This window comes from Lutzomyia longipalpis, chromosome 3 (genome assembly GCF_024334085.1).
Source record: "Lutzomyia longipalpis isolate SR_M1_2022 chromosome 3, ASM2433408v1".
Classification (NCBI taxonomy): Eukaryota; Metazoa; Arthropoda; class Insecta; order Diptera; family Psychodidae; genus Lutzomyia; species Lutzomyia longipalpis.
In genome coordinates this window covers 20,312,666-20,320,530 of record NC_074709.1, presented here as the reverse complement: position 1 = coordinate 20,320,530, position 7,865 = coordinate 20,312,666, and the positions used below count along the sequence as shown (strand labels likewise).

The 7,865-nt window shown below is 29.1% G+C and overlaps 2 protein-coding genes across 5 annotated transcripts in view; one reads left to right on the top strand and one right to left on the bottom strand.

The window, feature by feature from the left end:
- The window catches only part of LOC129792688 (ARL14 effector protein-like), a 693,823-nt gene extending 691,837 nt beyond the window's left edge, over positions 1-1,986 (top strand). Inside the window, exon 3 of the mRNA XM_055832002.1 lies at positions 1,963-1,986. The gene's annotated coding sequence lies outside the window, so the exon portion shown is untranslated. The remainder of the gene's footprint in view (positions 1-1,962) is intronic.
- Positions 1-7,865, bottom strand: part of LOC129792615 (ecdysone-induced protein 74EF) — a 212,435-nt gene that overhangs the window by 190,818 nt on the left and 13,752 nt on the right. The gene's annotated exons all lie outside the window — the stretch shown is intronic.

Sequence of the window (7,865 nt, the reverse complement as noted above, 5' to 3'; positions counted from 1 at the left end):
ATAGTACGAGGTTTGTTGTAAAAGATTTTTTTGCTGTCTGAAATTTCTATTCACGACCCTGAGGATGAACAAACAATATCTATTTTTTCTTATATAAAAATAAATAAAAATAAATTATTTGGTTGCTGGAATGGAGCTACCAAGGTTTTATTTTTGATTGCAAAAGAAAAAACTGAAAATATTATAAATATTTCTTTGTTAGATACATTCTCTAATTTTGACATAAAATTCATGAATTTTATAAATATGTTTTTTTGGTTTAAAAGTAAAGATTATTTATTAGCAACTATATAATCTTCTATCTACAAATCATCAAATAATTATCATTGGATTACTAATCAGGGAGATATAAGAAATAATTCTGTCATATGTATTTTATCAAGACTTTTGAATAAGACATTCATTATCTACAGATGAAATACTTTCATAATGTCATTATAAAATCGTCTGGCTTTAGTTTTATGAAATGAACCAATCTCATAAGATATAAATATGGTTCTCTACGGTCTCAATGTTCTCAACACTTGAAACATGTTAAATTAAGAAAAGATGACAATAAAGAAAAATAAAGGAGACAATGTTTTAGCTTTGACTTCGAGATTATTCACATATTTGTTATTTTTCAAAAAAGTTTTCAATTAATTGAATGATATTTGAAAGAGTTGCTTTCAACAGCTAGGGGTTGTAACACTGGGAAAAAAGTGAAAATATTTTGTCTCTGAAAAATCTTTCCTATTGAATTTCTTTTCCTTGAAAACTGCATTCATCGCCTTTCTAAATCTGCTAGGATGACCAAAATTGAATTTTTTCACAGAAAATATTTTATCTAAAGACCTTTGCATTATTTTTGTCGAGAAATTATAACTTTTAGACATCTACTCCACAGTCAAAGTGCTTATTTATTATATAGAAATATCATATAAATCTTTATTGATTATTTACTTTCTTTTAATTGATATTGAAGCATAATTAAGAAAAAGGAAATAAATACATATATAGGAACACATTTTTTTAATAATATATTTTTTACTTGCCATTAATTGAAAAGAGTATTTTAACATAAAATATTACTGTTAAATGAAAATCTAATTTAATCAATTTTAATTATTTGCAAAAGGAGTTCTTGTGAGTGATAGTCCGAATGTGAAGAAGATGTTCCTGTTTACCTATTTTTTTTTTAAATTAAAGCAGTAATAATATGTAGGTAAGTCATAAGATTTTTGGTATTATGGGAAATATATTAGGAAATTTTGACATTTTATTTCTTTTTTTAATCAGATCTTTGGATGAACATTACTTTTCTAGAACAAAAAATCTTTGTTTTCCTTTTCGTAGAACAAAAAAAGAAAACGGTCAAAAAACACCATCTATTAAAATCTTATAACAACCTATAAGTTGTAAGAAAAGAAAAGATTTTTATCAAAACCGACCCATATTTCTTTAAAAATTATAAGCTTAAAAACATTCAAGAAATTAAAAACTTCAAATTGAACGTTATTTTACTTCCTATTAAATGGAAGGTGGTAAGAAAAAGAGAAAATTCTCTGTGCGGCTTTTACTTGACGAAAGAAAAGGATTTCTAATGATTTAAAAACGAAAGATAATGTATGAAGATTCTCTTTACCACTTTTTAGGAAAACTTTATTTTAAAAAATCATGACTCTTATGATATATTATTCTTCAAATTACTGCATTTTTCCCATTCTTCTTATTTACAAAGATGTTAAGATGGATAGATAGATTATTTTACTCATCTCATGAAGGTTTTCCAACCCCCTATTACATCAATTTACATGTGCATTAGAAAAATGAGGTGACCCATAAGAGAAAGAGAGTGGGAAAGAGAGAGGATAACCTTGCCAAATACAAACTCCATATTTACCAATATCCTTTCTACATTATTTCATATGAAAACGTTGTCCTTTTGGCTTGTAAAAAAATGGTCCACTAAAACTTTTTTAGTACTCTGCGTTGATACCACTGCTTCCATTTAATAGGAAGTAAAATAACGTTCAATTTGAAGTTTTTAATTTCTTGAATGTTTTTAAGCTTATAATTTTTAAAGAAATATGGGTCGGTTTTGATAAAAATCTTTTCTTTTCTTACAACTTATAGGTTGTTATAAGATTTTAATAGATGGTGTTTTTTGACCGTTTTCTTTTTTTGTTCTACGAAAAGGAAAACGGTCAAAAAACACCATCTATTAAAATCTTATAACAACCTATAAGTTGTAAGAAAAGAAAAGATTTTTATCAAAACCGACCCATATTTCTTTAAAAATTATAAGCTTAAAAACATTCAAGAAATTAAAAACTTCAAATTGAACGTTATTTTACTTCCTATTAAATGGAAGGTGGTAAGAAAAAGAGAAAATTCTCTGTGCGGCTTTTACTTGACGAAAGAAAAGGATTTCTAATGATTTAAAACGAAAGATAATGTATGAAGATTCTCTTTACCACTTTTTAGGAAAACTTTATTTTAAAAAATCATGACTCTTATGATATATTATTCTTCAAATTACTGCATTTTTCCCATTCTTCTTATTTACAAAGATGTTAAGATGGATAGATAGATTATTTTACTCATCTCATGAAGGTTTTCCAACCCCCTATTACATCAATTTACATGTGCATTAGAAAAATGAGGTGACCCATAAGAGAAAGAGAGTGGGAAAGAGAGAGGATAACCTTGCCAAATACAAACTCCATATTTACCAATATCCTTTCTACATTATTTCATATGAAAACGTTGTCCTTTTGGCTTGTAAAAAAATGGTCCACTAAAACTTTCAAATTACCAGATAAAATAAGAATGATTTAAAATATTTCATATCAAAAATTTACTTCTTTTATTAAACACCCCCTCCTTAAAATTTCGTTCTTTATAGCCAAACTTAAATTCTTGCAAGAGATACATGAGGAATTAAAAAAAAATGAAAATATGTAAATAATGAATTAATGAAATAAAAGAAGAATGATGAAAGTTCAGAATATGACCATTAATATACCGTAGAGGCCCTGTATTAAAAACATTATTTAATGAGTTTGTATGCAGTAAAGTATTTATGTTAAAAAAGTAAGACTTCTGAAGAACCATAGAGCCATTACAGCTCTGTCTCTCTCAAAGGGTAAAATTATTTCTTCATATACATTGTATATTTGCTCTATGGAGCAGGGATGGCAACTAATAAATGAATAAATAATTCTATTTAACTACTGTATATTTTAACATCTTTATAAAAAGAGTGAGAAAAGGGAATATTCTTTTGAACTATTGATTTTAAAAGTTGAGTTATTTTTAAGAAAAAAATATATAATAAGAATCATGATTTTTTTAAACAAACTTTTCCCAGAAAATAGTAAGACAAAAAGTTTTGAATTATTTTTTTTCATGGTTTTTAAAGCATATAGCCCTAGTTGTTACGCGTCATGAAACAAGTTCATAGTGATGATGATGGTTTTTAAAGGAATAGAAATCATTTAATTTTAAAACGTTCTCACAGTTTGCCCTCTCTATCCTGTACTATTACACAGTCTCAACTCTCAAGATATCTAACAGAATAGAAAGTAAAATTACGCACAATCATAATTGTTATTTTTATTAGTTGTGTTTCTTCCAGACACTGCCTTTTTTTAACACCTGAATATTCATTTAACATTGAAGCATATTATTTTCTGAAATTGTATTTATAAAAAAGTGAACATGAATCATTTCTTCCCATTCGGAATTTCACAAGAAATCCCATAGCAAAAAAAAACTGAATTAATTTTTCTTCATTTAAATATAGTATTTTATGTTAAAATACCTCTCTTGTATTTATTTTGAATACGAATAATAATAAATTTTTTAAACTTAAAAATATATATTTTTTTGAATGATAATTATTTTTCCTTAATGAAAGTAAGGAGAGTAGATTTCATTTTATTCCATTTCATATGCTTCAATTGTTAAGAACCATATTTATGTCTATTAGAGCATTATGAGAAAGCAAAACAATTTAAAATACCAATTTCATTTGTAGAAATTGAATGTGTGATTAAAAAGACTTGAAGACATGATGACAATTATTTCTTATATCCTCCTAATGAATAAGATAATGATAGTTCTTTTATGATTTTTAGCTAAATAGTTTATTAGTGTACTAATAATCTTTATAAGTCAATCATAACGCGTCCAGTTATAAGAGTTGGTGTCCCACAACGTGTAGAAGTTTGTTTATGCGTTGTAATACTATTTGTGAGCAGAATTAGTAGATAAATTTAATTTTTTTGTAAAATTCGGCAATTTGATGGATAAAAATGGTCATATCTCTGGTTCTATAAGACCTACAGAAATTTCTTGACTAGTTTTGGAAAGATATTGAAATAAGCTATAATCTGATATATATTTCGATACATTTCAAGGTCATCTCCAGAACACAAAATGGCGGATTTTTATTCTACCAAAACAGTTTTTTGCACTTTTTGTCCTCAATGAATGGTTCTAGAGGTTTCTGATGTTCTAGAAAGTTGTAGAGAATTGCAAAACCATTAATTTGATACTAAGATGAGCAAAATCGGTCAAGCAGTGCAGGAGATATGGCTCTTAGAACTTTTCAAATTCAAGAATTTTTCAAATGGCCATATCTTCTAAACGGCGACATAGAATTTCTTCATTTTCGGACTGGTGAAAGATATTGACTCAGGCTACAACATATCAAAATTTAAAAGAAATCGATGATGGGGATTCGGAGATATTGCCCCTTAAAGTTAGGCAATTTTTGTTTTTGTTTTTAGCGCCTCTTGCGGTTGTTTTTGAAACTTGAAATGTTCTAGACAGTTGTAGGGCTTCGCAATACCTTTCATTTGATACCAAGATGGTCAAAATCGGTCAAGCCGTTCTCGAGATATATCGAAAAAACACTTTTTGCTTTAGGCCGCCATATTTGCTAAACCGCTTGACCGATTTTCAAGTATGGATTATCGATGAAAACGTCTCACTGAGCTCTACAACATACTAAAATTTCAGACCTCTAGCTATAAGGGAAGTGGTTGATAGTAGTTCAAAATGGCGGACGGCGGCCATCTTGGATTTCAAAAATGCGAAAAAATGAAATTTTACACCCACATTTCTATAGAAAACTTCAAACCGGAAGTCTCTATCTGTTACCGTTCTCGAGCTATAAGGGAAAGTTTGGGCGACCGGCCGGCCGGCCGGCCGGCAGGCCGGCCGGATCAAAAATTTTCCACCACCATTTTTGGAATGTGGGTTGTCTGAAACGTGCTCATACCAAGTTTGAGCCCGATCTGAGGTGGTCGGTTTTTCCGACGATTACAATACTTGGTGTTGGCCACGAAGTGGAACACCAACTAATAAGATCATAAAAACCCCTTTTATAATGAATTTAATTTTAGAATTGCATTAAAATTAAGTCTTATTTAAGACCAATTGCCCTCTCTTGTGACCTATGGTCAGCAATGAATGCTAAAAAATCAATTATAAATGAAAATCATTAAATCTTTCCTTTCTAACAATATTACTTTTGAAAATTAACATTTTATCGTTAGAGATTGTGAGAAACCTTCTTTTATCAATCTAATCCACCATTTTCCTAACAAAGAATTATTAATACCATTTGTCGTTCTTTCGTTTGCAATAAAAAATTAAACTTTATCAAATACTAAAAAATAACTTCTTTGATTCGAAAGTATTGATGGCTTAATTGTGAGGTCATTGTCATTAACCAAACCTCATAGTATAAAACTAAAATCTTCCTGAAAGGTAATTTAATTACCAATACAAATAAAATTAAAATTCCAGAATAACTTTTTTTATCACAAATTACCTCTCTTTATTCAATCCATCCCCCCCCCCTCCCCTAAAGGTCCATTTTTTAAGATAAATATAGATACAGCGCACTTCAAACCCTTGCAAGAGAGACATTGCAAATGAAAAGGAATTTTTAGGAAATATTAGAAAAAATAGAACAATTATGGCCATCTTCAACATGTGACCATGGTCTGCATAACACTTGAGGTTCATGCCAAGGATCTCAATGAACTCCCTATAACCCAATGGGAGCTCTGCAATAATTGTCAATTGCGATTTTATTAATATTTTTATGATATTCAGCAATGACGTATAAGAAATGTTGAGAAAATATCAAAGAAAAGACATTGTATGTCCATCATCCACTCTGTCCACCATCAGAACACTCCCCGTGGCAATTTGTGAGACATTCCAATGGGAATTTATTGGTAAAAAGGGTAATTTTGGGGAAAAAAGAAAATTCGGCAGCGGGATTAGATCCCCGGACTGTAAAATAGAGAATCCAGTACACCATCCACAGGGCTATTTTGCCATACAAGATACCCAGTGCCAGATTCATTAAAGCTTTCGACCCAGACGCTTGCAAATTTGTATTTGAGCTAGAAATGACCATGGTATTTGGTTTGCAATGGATTTGTGGCACTCTAGGGCATGTACCTCGATGGTTAGTGAGGTCATGCAGATCTTTGGTTCACGTTGAAGATGGTATTTGGCAAGAATTAATAAATTTATTTTTTAAATTAAATTTTACTTTGGGATCATTTTTGAGTTGATTTATTTTACTTTTTGTCAATGGTAATTTTAAGGGGTGTTGCAGATGGAAGTGTTAATAATATTTTGTCAGCAATACTTTTGGTTTGAGAGCCCTTTTTCAAAAATGCTTTTCGATTGTATTTTTGAGCTTGAGGTAAATGTAATGTGAAATTTCGCTTCATGGACCCTATGAGAGGAGATGGAAGAATAAATGTTAATTGTTGCTCTCTGCAGCCATGAAAAGGATGTTAAAATAAAAATTATTGCTGACACAAAAATTTAAATAAAAACATTTCCAATTGCAACAGTAAAAGTGACCAAATTGCAGTAAAGAAGCTACAGATCCTTCAATTTACACCCAAGGAAGTCACAAAACAATTCTTCCTCAAGTGTTAAAATTGTTACCATCTTCAACTATCACCAAATAAATTTATTAATTTTTTATTAATATTTATTATGTCTCTTTTTATGTTTAATGGAAAAGACATGATAAATTAAAAAAAATATATCTTCAATTGTGCCATCTGCAAATACCCAAAGACCATGGTCGTATTGTGTTCATTTAAAAAATACTTCCTTTAGAACCGCAGAAATCACAAAGGAAAAAATAGTTTTCAATGAATATTTTTTACCATAAGATTCGTCAGGGTTGTTGTTGAAGAAGAAGAGAAACTTCCCCAATATAAGATTGGAAAATGTCTGTAATTGTTGTTATTGAAGAAGAAAAATAAAAAATCACCTCAAAGTGTTATTATGAAATTGGTGAAAAATGGCAATAAATTGATGTAAAAGAAGAGGAAAAATTACCACCCACCACATTTACCAATTTATTTATGAAATTTCTTTTAAAATCCTTCAAAAATTGTTGTCATTGAAGAAGAAGAAAAAAATCACCTCAAAGTAATACGAAGAAGTTAGTGAAGAAAAGGGAAATATGGAAAAATATAAATTGAAGGACAAGAAGAGAAAAATTTACCACCCACCACAATTAACAAAATTTCATTATTTTCTCCAATTTCTTTAAATAGTTGAAGATGAACAAAAAAAATCATCTCAAAATAATACGAAGAAGTTGGTGAAGAAAATGGTAATTATGTATATTAAAAGAGATTTCCATCAGCAACAAACCACCATTAAAACATTAAACATTAAAAGAAAATGTTGGAGAAGAAAATAGAAATTTGGTAAAGAACAAAGAAATGTTACTATTATACATTTAACAATAAAAGAGAAAAATGTCCATCCATAACCATTCACCACTATTAACAATTTTAATATTTTTTTCAATTAAATAAATAATAATT